Source organism: Betta splendens, chromosome 10 (assembly GCF_900634795.4).
Source record: "Betta splendens chromosome 10, fBetSpl5.4, whole genome shotgun sequence".
Classification (NCBI taxonomy): Eukaryota; Metazoa; Chordata; class Actinopteri; order Anabantiformes; family Osphronemidae; genus Betta; species Betta splendens.
The window spans coordinates 15576655-15591171 of NC_040890.2; the positions used below are offsets into that span (position 1 = coordinate 15576655).

The 14517-nt window shown below is 41.4% G+C and overlaps 1 long non-coding RNA gene across 16 annotated transcripts in view; it reads left to right on the plus strand.

Moving 5' to 3' along the window:
* LOC114864928 (uncharacterized) overlaps window positions 1–14517 on the plus strand; it is a 106154-nt gene that overhangs the window by 5551 nt on the left and 86086 nt on the right. For all 16 annotated transcript variants that reach the window (XR_008695899.1, XR_008695898.1, XR_003787440.3 and 13 more), the window contains one exon: window positions 12007–12201. This is a non-coding gene — a long non-coding RNA (uncharacterized LOC114864928). The remainder of the gene's footprint in view (window positions 1–12006; window positions 12202–14517) is intronic.

Below are 14517 nucleotides of genomic sequence, written 5' to 3' on the forward strand. Positions count from 1 at the left end.
TCAAACAGGATCCACTGACCTGATGTTTATATCCTGTATTAGTGTATACATTGTCTTGTGTGCAGGATTATTTTGTTGGACATCTTGCCTGTAGAAACAATGCTGGAACTGGAAGGTTTGGGTTCATTGGTCTGGCTCCGCAAGAAAGAGCTGCTTCTGAGATAGCATGTCTGAAAAGCAGCCACATCTCCAACATAATAGACACAGGAAGCCTTGAGGGGCATTGATGGCAGCTTAAGGATGAATACAGACATGAACAGTTGTGTGGCATAAATATAGCAAGAAGAAAAAGAAAACATACTGGTGATGGAGAAGGCACGTAAGCCAAACGAAGGAATTGTGTGGATGACGCTCTCTGAGTGCTGAGGGAGTTTGAAGTCATATCATGATGAAAGGGTTGCTTGTGGAATTGAAGCTACTTTAGATTAGGAGCATGATTTATTTCAGAATAGCAGAAAAACCTCACGGCAGTGTAGTAATTTTCCATTTACCATGGGAGACTTGTTTACTGGGAATTGGCTATACAGTAGTGGCTGTGCTTGCTCTAAACATTCTGGTACAGACAGACTCCCTCTGTGTAGATCCGTTCATAAACACAGAAGAAGCTCCACCTAATATATCATTTAGAGCAGTGATGAAGTATTCACTGTGTGAGCTCAAAAGGCGCCCTGTACCTGAGTGTTTGCTGCGCTGAGGCTGGCCAGAGTTAGACTCCCAGTGTTTGGATAACGCTGCGGATTTCTGTGCGTTCAGCACATCTGACTGACCAAAACATGTTTGGTTGCTTTCTTTTTCTTTTTTTTTAATCTTCTTCTGGAATGGATTGTGGTCAGCATTTACAAGGAAATGATTCATCACTGGTGTAACATTTCAAGAGGAAAGCAAAACAGCTTTCATTCCAGTTTTTAATGTATCAGTCTGTGTTTCTGAGCAGTGAAATGCACCTTGAAGTCAGCAGTTATGGTGGCCAGTGTCGGTCTGTCCGTAAAAGGATTATTGCTTGACATTACTGTATTTTCTTAGACCCAATCTTACAAAATTGCGTTGTTGTTTTTTTAGGTGTATATTTTCACTCATGTTTATTGGAGGGTCTTATATTTGCTCCCCTTTGGATCTCTCTGCGTGACAGTTTCTCCTCCTCGACTGGGTCTTATCAAGTATCACGGAATACACAGTAAAACTACAGCTTTTCCCACACGTGCTGCAGTCTATTCATCTCGCATCACCTGTACGCATACAACCTAGTGGAGGTGATAAGAGGTTACACTCACTGATAATACAAAATCCTTTAAATCAAATTTGACGCTGTGCAGAATAAAACATCTTCAAAAGAGGGAACTTAAACTGACTTTGTCCTGATCTCTGACCTGCAGTGCAGAGCTGTTACTGTTATAGTTCAATATCTTGTTAAATCCAATGCCAAAGAAATTATAACATAATAGTAAAGATAAAAGCAACAGAAACCCAGTTGAAGCTCCAACAATTCATGTCAAGGCTCATTTATTCCCTTCTCACGCTTACGTGAGTCCTTGCAACTTTCTCACCATGTGATTTCGCTTCTACATTCATCCCTCCTCTGCCTGTTGCTCTGCATCCAAACACCTTCCCAGGGAGGTTTGCTGTCTGCATTTCACTGAACCCCTCATTGATTTGGCCTCGTCTGCGAGCTGAGAAGACTTCCACTTGGGTCAGCCCAATCTGAATCTCCTTAGACTGAAGGCTACAGGTCTCCAACAGTTCACATTGCCCCATGATTATTTTTTCGTAAGTCTCGGGAAATAGAAGTTGTATTGTAAACCAAAACTGAACTGCCAAAAGCACAGAATATCTGACATTACTGTAATTTTACTATAGAATTTATAATCCGCATCTAATGTGTAGTACAGTATCTAGTGTTAAACCATGTTTAACCCCACTCTGCTCACATTTCATAGATTTCTTTTAAACAGTGTAATAGAGAATGGCCTTTGTATTTTTTAAGCTAAAATTATCCAGAATAAATACACAAATTTATAATGTGTTTATGTTTTTTGGCCAGACCTTATTTGTACAGCAGCAAGCAGAAAACATGAACCGCTGATGGTAAATTGTTTTTACAAATAAAACAAACTATGTTAAAACACTGAACATTGCTCTTTACATTGGACCAGAATTTAATTGGATAAATTATAACTGACTCAAATGGAGCTAAAAATAATTAATTAGCCAGAGGCAGGAGGAAAGCTAACGAACAATGACACATACACAGTGGAACTCTGTCCTTCCCCTCCCTCTGCCCGCTCTCACGTTCACAGTCCTTCTCTCCTTTTGTAAAATTAAGAGTGTGGCTGTGGCCTCCTGCAGGTGACACCTGGCCATGGATACGAGTAATTATTGATAATTCCTGCATACTACAGTACTGAATACCATCAGTGGTCTTTTTTTGTATTCTTCACTTATAGCATGACAGTAAATGGAATGCAAGAAAACCGTTGGCTGCTTCATTTTCACACTAGCTGTGAAACTTCTTTTCGTGCAGACCTCTATGTCCTTGCTCCCCAAGGAGCATCACAGCTGCATTGGACAGCTCCCACTGTGCCGCAGCTCTGGTGGAGATAATCTTTGTGTCAGCAGCCTGTCTCTCTCCCAGATGTCAACTGATGCCAACTGTTGTGTGTACGTTCACTTTGCACCCTCACAGCGCTGTCAGCAAATGCTCATCCCACCATTTTCTGTGTTATTTTAGCATAAAGCGTCAAAACTGCTGCATGTGCTTCCTTCATGCATTACAACGTTTAGCCCATGAGTGCAGTTAATGACCTTTAAATAAGTAAAATAATATATTAGTCGCTAAGGTTTAACCTTCAGTAGCTATGAATGTGCAGTATGTAAAAATATTTTTGGCTGCAAAAGCAGGAAAAAAGGGGAACAGGAAATGACCATTAATAGTCTAAAAACCTTAAAAACTAGTTTTTTTAAGTTTTTATAAAAGGCATAAACAGATAAAAAATAGAAACAAGCAGCTACTTTTCAACCAAAAACTAGGAAATTATATAGGAAGCAAAAGAAAAGTAGTTTATAAGCAGACAATGAAATCCACCTGCAAGTCCCAAGATTAAGAATAATAAACCTTTAGACAGAAAGTAACAGCTTCCTGTTAAATGTAGAAAATGTCCAATAATCAATTTGCAATGTGACACCTGCAAAACTACTGTAAGATGTGTCTTTCACCACTGGATACACAACAAGTGGGTGTTTTTGGGCTCCTGGCATCTCCCACCCTGAGCTGTGCAGCTACCACGACTCTATTAGGTCCAGTGCATTTCACCCAATAGCTTCTAATGTGCAGGGTGTCTGTGCTTTGTGCTGCATGTTGTTCTCTGTGCAGGCTGAATTGTAGTTGACATATGCCAGCAGTACCCGACTTACTTTATTGGACTGAAGATGCCCATTACAGAGAAGAAGGTAATTGGATTCACAAATCAACTGTCAGCACAAGGTTTATAGTGGCACCAAGCTTTATGGGTAATATTTCAGGCAATGTTGGACAGTTTGTCAAAGGTAGTTTGTAGGCAGCACAGGAGAGAGCACAATTTCTTACCTTTTTGTGGAGCTTTCAATGATCGGTGAAGAAAAAAATGACTGGTGAGTAGTGAGTCACTGTGAAAACACTTGTCTGCAAAGAACTGAGCCCTGCATCATTGACTGAAATGATACAGGCTTTTGAAGAGAATTAAACCTTTGACTTATTGTCTAAAATGAGCAGCAGGTAAAATGATACCACATGGCAGAGGTCTTCCAAATCCTCTTAAACAGCATTGAGAACATAATTAATTGAAACACTTGACTGGATCAAATGACAAATATATCGCAGTTTTCATTGTCCTCCCGCCACCCAAAGTCCACTGAGAAGAACTTAGCTGGGAAGGTGTACAAAAGAATGTCAGCCAAAAAGTTTCTGTACTTCAGAAAACCTGAGATCATCTGACGTGAATGAAGAGGTCAGAACATGTGGCCAGGAACAGTATGAGATGACCTCTATCTCACCCCATCTCTTCATCCTGGCAGCGCGGGCAGTCCTTTCTTGCTGGTACTGCTTCTCCTGGGTCATAGGAGAAGAAAAATACCTTTGTGTTATGTGAGAAGTACTCCACATTCAGCCTTTCAGATTTTCTTTTTAGCTCCCCTCTCTCTGATGCTGACACTGGTCCAAACAAGGACTACCAAGGTGTGCGAGAGATCGAGGATTAATTGTTTTCTGCAGGTACACCAGTGCTCAGCCTCATCAGGCCCCTATTGAGTTTCCATATGCTGGGTGAAATCTGTTCCGTTTGGCTTGAGTGTGTTTGTCTGCGCTCTGGACTGCAACAGTGGCTCTGCTCCCAGCAGAACGGGCATCCAGGCCCATAAATCATGCCATCCATTTGGCCTAATAAAGTGTGTAAGCGTCTAAATAAAGGATTCGATGACAGTGGGATAGTTGCTGTTGGAGACTTTCGGGCTTTCATGCCTTGTTGTGCCAGTGTGACTGTTCCTTCTTGGAAATGTTGAGTTCTTGAGACCTGGCGTGAGGCTGGAAAAGAAAGCAAGGCTTTACGTCCAGCTGTTGCATTTCAGGACATCTGGGTGCCTGGATGTTCTAAGGCCTTGAGGGCACAGCTTTGCTTATTTGGTAAAGTTGTTTTCCCGAGGTTTTTTTTTCAATCTTGCTTGTCCTTGTGGTGAAGATTGGTTTGTGACAATTCCAAGATAAATGGCTTATGTCCTGTGGAGGATATTTTGTTTTCCTATGTCCAGTATATCATGCCAATAAATCAACAGTGTGTGTGTAACCTCCCCTGCTGTTGCCAGCGCTGTTTGAGATGTGCCAGATTTGGTCAACGAAAAATGACAAATTCCTCTTCTGAAGGCCACAGGAATATGTGGGTGTTTTGTTAAGCTGATTTATAAAGGACAGCACAGAATTGGAGAGCTGGACTTTTGTTACCAGGGGATTTGTGAATGATATCTGCTGTTGCCATTGGTGGATAGAAGAGGTTGTGATGTCATTGCTTGTTGACGGTCAGACTGTAGAAAATAGCAGCCAAATCACCACAGAAGGCTTCATCCTCCCTGCTCACAGTAAAGCACATCAAATGTTGTTGATTTGAATGCCCTCAGAATTTCTCTATGCTGCAACATGGAGCACGGTCATAAACTCTGTTTCCATCTATGTATGGATGTATCCCTTCCACCAGTAAGTGAGTTATTTTAAAGGAGATGACTCATAGTCTTAATTGGATAGAAACTTAATATATGGTGCAAAGCTAATTGGATGAGCCAGGAGCTTTGCTACAGCCCTGACACATATATTCTCAGTCAATAAAATATTCAAAACCACAGATTGTTTCATTTCAGCTTCATCATGTTACACTGTCACTTGCTTTCACATCAAAGCCCTCATTAGTAAAAATCTACTCTTGTCTCAGCACGACATCTGCTGCATGAGATGTTCTTTAGGGCTCCCGCACATACTGTACAAGATATCCATCAGCGAGGACATCCATCGCTTGCTACAGTGCCTGTGAAAATGAAGATATGTAAAGTTGAGCAATGCTTTGGCCCAAAAGCTCTAGCTACGCTGTCACACTGGGCGAGTTAAAGACATGATGCCCCGTACTCCATTAGCTGCATTATTTAGTCAGCTGGCATTAAAGCGAAAAGCCTTCAAAATAAAACAGCTTTTTTTTTCACCCATTGTTTTTCTCGCCCGTCATGTTACACGCACACATTCAGGTCAGAGAAAGGTCTAGGAAAGTAAGTATTGCAAGTGTTTGGACAGAATATAAAATAGTAGTAGTAAACTGTATCTAGTGGCAGGTAATGCTAAAGTTCTGTCTAGTCCCTAAAAATGGTTTTGCTGTTGTACAGCATTGTGTTATTCAGTAGACACGGTCGACAGGTGACGTCTGGACAGCAAACACTAAAAGCTTCTTCAGTAGTTACACTTTGGATCACAACATTACTGGCACAAGTGTTGATGGACTGATAGATTTTTTATCTAAATGCATTTCAACCAGAGTTAATAATATAATAATGTAACAATTATAGCATACATGTAAGTAGGGTTTATTGAAGTGAATGAAGCTTTTCTGTAAACTCTGAAGCTTAGTTAGAAAGGGAAGGGGAGCTCATGATCACTCACGTATGTTTATCACTCTGAACTCTATACTGCAGCTTTGGATTAAAACTGCACGTCTGTGACTCCCCGAGGTACGCCGGTATTCACACGGCTCCTCATAGCCAATTAGCTCCGTGTTCATATACACACAAGCACACACACCATCCGGCAGATGACCTTCAGCTCCAGCTACTGTGTGCTCTAATAGCTGTGTGAGGGAGGCATGCTGCTTGTGTCACCTTCACATCAATCATTCATAGAACATCGGGATTAAGTGTTTGGGTTTTCCTGTATCAATAAACACAGCTTAGTTTCCTTTTAGCCTTTTGAATGCAGCCAGGAAAGAGGAAGTGTAGTAAATGATGGAGTAGCAGATGGAGCTAAAACCTGCTTTTGTCCTAATCCAGTCTACCTACTGTAGGAAAACTGTAAAACGTGTGAGGTACAGTAAAACTTTTGACTGATAGCATCCAGTGTTTTTAAAAGAAGTGAGACACTTTAACTTTAATTGCACAGAAAATTATAGAATAAACCTGATCTTAAATAAATGTTGCATTAAAAATTAAACCAGCGAAGAGCAAAGCTCCAATGGGCAAAAACTATTGAACGGGCACATAATAAGGCAGACTGCCTCCAGAGCAGCAGGACCACAATGATTTATTACATCAGTGAAATAATAAATGTTTTCTTTGTTTCCAGGTCATTTGCGCACTTTGGCTGTAAAAGAGGGTTCGTAACAAACAGCGGGCGCCTTTCATTGATTGTAGCTGTCCGTAATGAAGGACTTTTACCCTCGCTTATTAAACATGCCAAGATCCTCTCATAGAATCTCTGACAGAGATTGATGCGGTGCAGCGTGTTGCACATGTATTACCTTCCTTGCTGCCCTAAGGAAAGATGAGATGACTTTGAAGATCTTTTCACAGCCTCAAAGTGATGACACACTATCATATCAATAGAAAGCATGCCTACTGTGCCCTAACGCCGTGGCAGTGTGCCTCGAAGGCAGCGATAACCCCTTCCACTTCCACTTGTGAACACTATCTAAAGAGAGATTTTCTCCTCTGGGCCTTTTAGAGTGGCTACAGACGTATTTCCCACTTTACTAATCTCAGTTTGTTTTCTCACAGATAAACATGAATGCAAATCATGAATGAAGGTCACAGTTTTATAAATAGTTAAAAGTTGCACACCAGCCATAGATGAAAAATTGATTGAAATGTCGACATGTGACTTAATTGTTTTGTGGTTATGCCAAATCTTTTAGTAATTAAAGTCATAGAGAGTGTGACATTCGGTAAAGATACAAATACAGGGGTGACGTATGATTCCATTGTCAACTGAAATATTGTGGTTAAATGTGCCAAAAGTGCAGAAATGTGACTGACTTTCTTCCTTTATGTTGTTTACACATACAGCGCTCTCCATGTTGGTTTCAAACTGGCTCTTGTTCTCTGGGGGCACCTTCACAACGTCTCCAGGGGGAAACCTGCTTTTTTTATGCCTTTCTCTCACCAAGATTTCGGCTTCGCTTGTGTTAAAACACCTGTGGTGCTGAACATGTCTTTAGGAAAATAATTTCCCCACAGCGGCGGAGTTGGAGCTGTTTACAAAACAATCCTCGGTAAATACAGCCAGTGACTGAATATGTTTAGTTATGCTGCAGCTTCATGAGGAATGTCTGTCTAATTAAAAAGTCAGCAGACGTCCAGGCAGTAGGCGCAGGCACGGTGCTTGTTGTTTTCTCTCATCTAATCTCTCTGTAAGACCAGATAATTAATGGTGGTGTGGCAGGGAAGCCCACAGCCATTAATGGATGGTTTCTGCTTGTTTACCCAACTTACTCTTTGGCCTGTACTTATTTTAATGAGGATGTGGGCACGGGGAAGCCATCACCGTGGTCATCAGGCCTGTGGGGCCGAGGCATCAGTCAGGAGCAGCTTGTAGACAATAAAAAAACTGTGGAAAGGGAGAGTGATCGTAAACAATATATGATGGCTACAAACTCAACATTAGCTTTGGTTCAAAATTATAATATTCAAATTATTTTTGGTGCGACCACATTTAAATAAAAAGGAAAATGCATCAGTAGTCAGCGGACATGAAAACATAGGAACTGCACATAGGCTTTTCTATCAGCTTCTTTTTAGTGATCAAGGCCTTCGTATTACTGAAAGTTAATTTCTTTGTAAGCATGATCCATTTATCACCTTCATGATGGTACTTGAGAGCGACTAAAAGCACTCTGTGTTTCCTGGAATCAGTCCTTATCTTCCAAACCATAAGTGCATTTTAATGGGCTGTGCTTCAGTGTGCTGTTAAAAGACAAATTAAACACACCTGTAGTGAAGCCTTTCCTGCTTTATGGAAGATGGCACATGGAGCAAAAGGGCTTTAGCATCTACTAGTTATAGGGCAATAAAGGAATGAAACATAGTATGAAACTATGTTAATTTATATATTCTAGCCAATATCAATATATATATTTAATCACATAATTTATTTATTCTTTATTTGGGTCCATAAAAGTTATTAATATCCTTACTGACTTTCTGTACTTCGTCTCCTACAAATCTTCTTTCTAAATGATGCATTTGAGTGACAGGCTTGTTTCCAGAATGCCACCGACTCCCCGAGTCCACCCGTCGAACAGACCAACGTGGAGATGAGAGATGAGCCCAGGGCAGACTTGCTCCTGTGGGGAGCTTGAAGTTTAAATTCCCCACAGAGCAACTAGCTGACAAAAAGCCTTTGAAGAGATGAGCTATCAGAAGCCTAGAAGTCTTGCATTAGCCCTCAGCACATCTGACAGACTGGAGAATGGCCAGACCTTTTGAAACTAGGCAATATGAGGAAGATAAAAGCGGCATTATCTTACTTATAGATTACGCTTTGTAAACCTTATTTGTGCATTGCATGTGCATTACAACTGTGTCATGATAAGGTGTGGGTCTTACATTGGATGGAATAGAGCCTGGCCTCCCTTCTGAGTTCTTAGCCAAACTGAAAGCGCGAACCAGATGTTTCTGTCAAAGGGTCTCAACAGCAACAAATAGCTTTAAAGTCAATATACTGTACACGACTTTCACAATGTTTAGCCAGAGTGTGTTATTTATTTATTTTTTTAATGCCTGCTTTGAATTAAGTCTTCAAAGTTCACAAATCACAAATAATGATTTAGCTGTGTTAGGGCACCTGATGAATCAAACTGTTCACAGGGCCGGGTGGGTTTTTAGATTACTTGATCTTTTAGTTTGGGTTTTCCTAAACATGAAGCTTGTAGCGAAGCTGAGCATGCAGGACTGTAAATGTGATGCTGGCTCCAGACTTTGAAGCATCCAATGACATCCAGCATCCAGAATGACTCTGAGTTCCCTGCTACGTCTGTTCCTTATTACTGATTGTGTCCTTAAGCTTTAAAAAACTGTAGGAAATCCAGCTTAAACCAATTGGCTCCAATTTTTAGCATAAATCTGAAAAATTTGAAAAAGATGATGTTGGGTAACCGCTATTTGTTGAGATCCTTGGGTCTCTGCAGCGTGGTATTGGCTCAGGTGGCATTCAGATCTTCATCCTAGTAGCACAAATACAGAGTCAGACACATGTGCTCTGCTGTGGCTTGTGCCTGGTAGCAACGTTTCATCAGCCCTTTGTATAATTGGCTGAGACACTCGCCTCTTTTTCACTCATTTGAAACGTGTTATTTTGGCTGTGGTCAGACGACCCCGTGCTGCGTCGCCTCTGGCATTAGCTTGATTTGACTGGCTCATCAGCGGAGGAGCCTAGTCAGGGAGCGGAAAAGTCTGTAAGGCAAGTGAGCTCAAACCTGACAAGCCTCCATGCCGTCGTCTTATTCGGATGGCTTTTTGTCACTGTTAATTATCCTGCCTTTGCGCTGCAGCGCCACTACAAAATAAAGAAGCGGGGGTCTGATGCCAACTGCTGCTCCTCTGTTCTTTACTCACGACAGCCTGAAGGGCCTGAAGCACTTCTCCTCCGCTGTGGTTACTCGAATGAACTGCTTCAGAGAAAACAAGGTCAATGTGCTCTGACTGCCTGTAAGGAACTGAAACAACGGGATTATTATTTTTACCTCCTGGTCCAGTGTTAGGCAAACAGATTATTATATAACAACCGTAGACATTTGAAACGTTTAGGTTTGTCTGGACACATGATCTTCAGGCTCTCTGCGATTGAGGCGAAAGTCTCCTACAGGCTGTTTGCCATGTTGCTTGGCAGATTTAGTTCTGCGCTTCCATGCCTTGCATTTCCTTCTTATTTAGACATTATTAACTTGATGAAAATGAATAGTCAAGCTGGTGAAGGCCACCGGTTCATTAGCCCATGCTATGAATCATTTAGCTCCCAGCATTTTCATTTCATTTGGTTTAAATAGTTTATTTCTCCCACTGTTAACAATGCCACCCACGGCACATTATTGCAGCAAATTCATTGTTGCAGCAGAACATCCAGCAGGTAAAAATATAGTGTAACACCATGCAGCTGGATGGGCGACGCCAGATAGGACTATTACTATGCCAAATCACCGAGGTGTTGTCACTATGGGGGCGTGAAAAGCGGAGGTGTCATGTGATTAGTGGATGTTCCATTTGAGACTGATGGATGATGTGTTGTCTCGTCCCATTCCTGGAATTTCTCTCGTACACATCTGGTTTCCTCTCTAAAGCTTCCAGTGCTGAGGCTTTTATATCAGCTGTAAAACTGCCCACAGTGCACCAGTGGAGGGCTTTCCCATCAATCACTGCTGCATTCATTTGCATTGACCCTCATAACTCCTACAGAGCCATTTCCATGCTTTGTTACATGGACCACACTGGAAGGTGCTTTATATTACAGGGGATCAATTCTCCATTAAAGCTCCCCACAAAAATAAATCTGTGACTGGGTTTTCCTGAAATAACGATTTATTCTAAATGTTTTGTCATTTCAATCTTTTACTAACATATTTCTACAGTTATTTCAATCCTTTCTCAAATAATCATCTTGCATGATTCACATGTCCCTGGGTGATCATTTCTGAGTGAAAAGAGGTTAAGCAGCTTAAGCCGTCTTTTTATATCAACACTCTTCTGTTATTATAGTTTTGGATAAGATGAGAAAACCTGAGAATAATTCAATCTGTGCAGCACAGGCTCCTTAGTTAAAGTAGTGGCACAGATTTTCTTCCTGTTACCTTATTTTTATAGATTATGGTGCAGTGTGAAGGTATTTTATCATAAACATGTTCCTGTTTTCATTGCATGGATTACTGTAGATCCAAAGATTTTTTTTTTGTGTTTTCATTGAGTGTGTCGTGTTACAGCTGCTACACTAGTGCACGACAGTAATGCTGAAAATCACTTCCCGTAAATCAGGAGGTTTTATCCAGAAAACAATTATTTCGTGCTACAAAGGTTGAGATTAATCGCGAGACGACCAGAGAGGCACAATCCAGGCCATGATTGGATTGACATCCGCGCTGATACTGACCTGATTAAGTGGTACCGAGAACAACTTCGTCGTGGATGTCAATACAAAATTCAGCCTTTTCAGTTGGTTTGGGGATGGGAGGCACAGGTGCACCTGCCCTCAAACAGCAACAGAGCGAAAAATGCTCCATATAATGGAATTAGGAAAAGTAGATTGTGTTTTTACAGTAGCAAAGTGCTACATGAATTTTCTGCTTCTGTAAAGTCTCTTTCCTCTGTGACCAAAGGTTCAGCATCACCGCTCAACCCAACCTAATTAAGTTTTTCATGAGAAACCCTGCCCCTGATTGTTGTGTTGTCACTCTGGTGGTGATGTCTACAGATGTTCCCCTGGGGACATTTGGTAATTAATTCCAACATGTCACTGCTTGTCTTTAGGAGAACACATACGTCTGTTCCAGTCGACTGATTCCACAGCGAAACCTCTTTAGTTTCCTTGGGAGGAGGTCACATCAGCTGTATCGGAGGTGGTCTTGTAATGTGTGGAAGGTCTCCTTTGGGTCAACACACAGATATAGCCCACGCTGTTTCGCCAGCTGCTGCTGGACAGGCGGGTCACTGGAGGGCTGTGAGGTATGTACCTGTAGAAGGCCAATGTGTGACTTCCTTAAGTCATGCTGCAACTTCTCACAAATCACTGCACCCATGTAAATAATGACAGCATCTTCGCACTGAACTGGTATTTTCATTACTAGTTACATACCTATGAGTTTTCACTTTTTCAATGCTTTTGACAAAGTGATTGATGTTTTATAGACTAGCGTCTTTAAAACATATTCTTGTGCTAAAATGTTCAAGCTGAATCCTACTTAAGGGACATATTTCTGAATTTGGGATCTGATGTGTGTTTGAATCAATTTGTTGTGGACAAAGAATCAAATTATTCATGTATGAAATGTCAGACCTGCCTTGATGAGGGCTATTATCATTTCAATCAGCTCAATCACAGGGTTTAAGCCCTACAGTCCAGTTGGGGATATTGAAAGAGCAGAATATTGGTGTTGCGAGATCCTTTGTAATGTTAACTAAACGAGCTCAGGCTGCCTGGGTTGCTTTTTTGCTCAGGCATCAAATTGTAATCTATGGGCAGGCTGATTATCCGTCTCCTTTACTGCCTTAATGGTGTCGGTGACCGGGTCATTTCCTGTTTCGAAAGGTTGATTCTCTTCATGCCATCCTGCAAAACGCAGTCATCAATTCAAATGACATTTTTCCAAGCTTAAGGTGAAATTGGAGTAAATTTCCACAGTGTAGCGACTGTTTAATCCTTTACGCTTCTTATCCCTATTTATCCCCTATTCCACGAGCAAGGAACAGTTCAAACATATGAGAATTCATAACTAGCTTTAAATGGTCTCAGAGGGTTCCTCAGATCTTATTTTGTGTGTGTGTGTGTGTGTGTGTGTGTGTGTGTGTGTGTGTGTGTGTGTGTGTGTGTGTGTGTGTGTGTGTGTGTGTGTGTGTGTGTGTGTGTGTGTGTGTGTGTGACTTTGCCTGCCATTCTGCATTCGTGCAATACATTTTCTCCTACCGGTCAAAGTGACACGAGGAGTAAATGGGGGATAGCAGAGAAAGCTCTCACTGGAGAAGAGGAGATGATTGGGAAGCCAAAAGGTGTAGCAAATCCAAATTAATCATGTGTTTGTTTGAGAGGGCTGTTCAGCAGAGCAACGCAGCGAGCCCGTGTTGGGCTTTAGCCTTCGTTTAAGGCCCAAACGGCAGCTGAGGATTATTTCTGCCGAAGCCTTCACAGTATGTCCCCGCTGCTACAACATGCACTTCCACGTTCATCCCGATAAATGTTTGAAATGTGGACGAGCATTTACCAAAGAAACCATCTGTTTGTCCCGCAGCAGTTGTGATTCACTCAACGAAACGCCACATGGTTTACTCCTCTTTGTTACGGAGCTGCTTTAGTAGTGATTCACATTCCCTTCTGTTCTTGCTGTCACAAAATGACTCACTGCTTCACTTATGCACGTATTCTTGAAAGTTTAGCGCATCTGAATAATTTAGATGAATTCATGTCTTCCTTCCTCCTCTTCTGTCCACACACGACAGGAGGACTGAGCTGAGTCGAGGGCAGAGTCACTGCTGAGAGCTGTGTGAAGTACACTGAGTATGTTACTACATCATAAATGAAGAGAAACATAACAAATGCTGGTATGATGAGTGGATTCAGTATTGAGTTGCATGATAGAAAAGTTAGAAGGAGAAGAAACCACAAACACATTTCTAGCAAATACCTTTAAAAATGAAGCACAGGTCTGGTAACAGACCAAGCTCTGGAGACTCAAACAGTGCAGTTTTATCATGTTAAAATTTAAACTGACAGTTGGCAAAGAAAAGGCAGACGGAGCAGACAAACTGAGGCAGACTCCAAAAACCTGCAGATGATTTGAACGGATTCAGGAAAAAAAACATTCAGAGGAAAAAACCTGGCATATTGTACTGACTGCACAGAAAAGCTGTCACCATGACAGGATGTGAAGTGCTCCAACGCGTTCTGATCACAAAACGTAACTAATTTAACTGGGTTATTATAATGGACGAGAGCTGCAGGGGAAAATAATTCAGTGTCTGTCAAACTCCTGTTAAGCAGCAAAGTCTTATTCACAGAAACAATGACACAGCTTGGTCTTGTCATTACTACGTATATTGTTCTATTAAAGTTAGATTTTTCCAACCAAAGTACAGTCCATGGAAAAGCTTGAATATTAAATGAATCTTTTTCTGTATTAAATTTGTTCTATTTGTCACAATCCAAGTTGCTTTTATCAGAATCTAAAGTGGTGGTGTAGAAAAAAAACTCACTTGAGTTGGAAATGCCACAGCATCTCTGTTAGGTTTGCAGAGCTGTGAGCCCAAAGAATCATAGGGAATGACAAT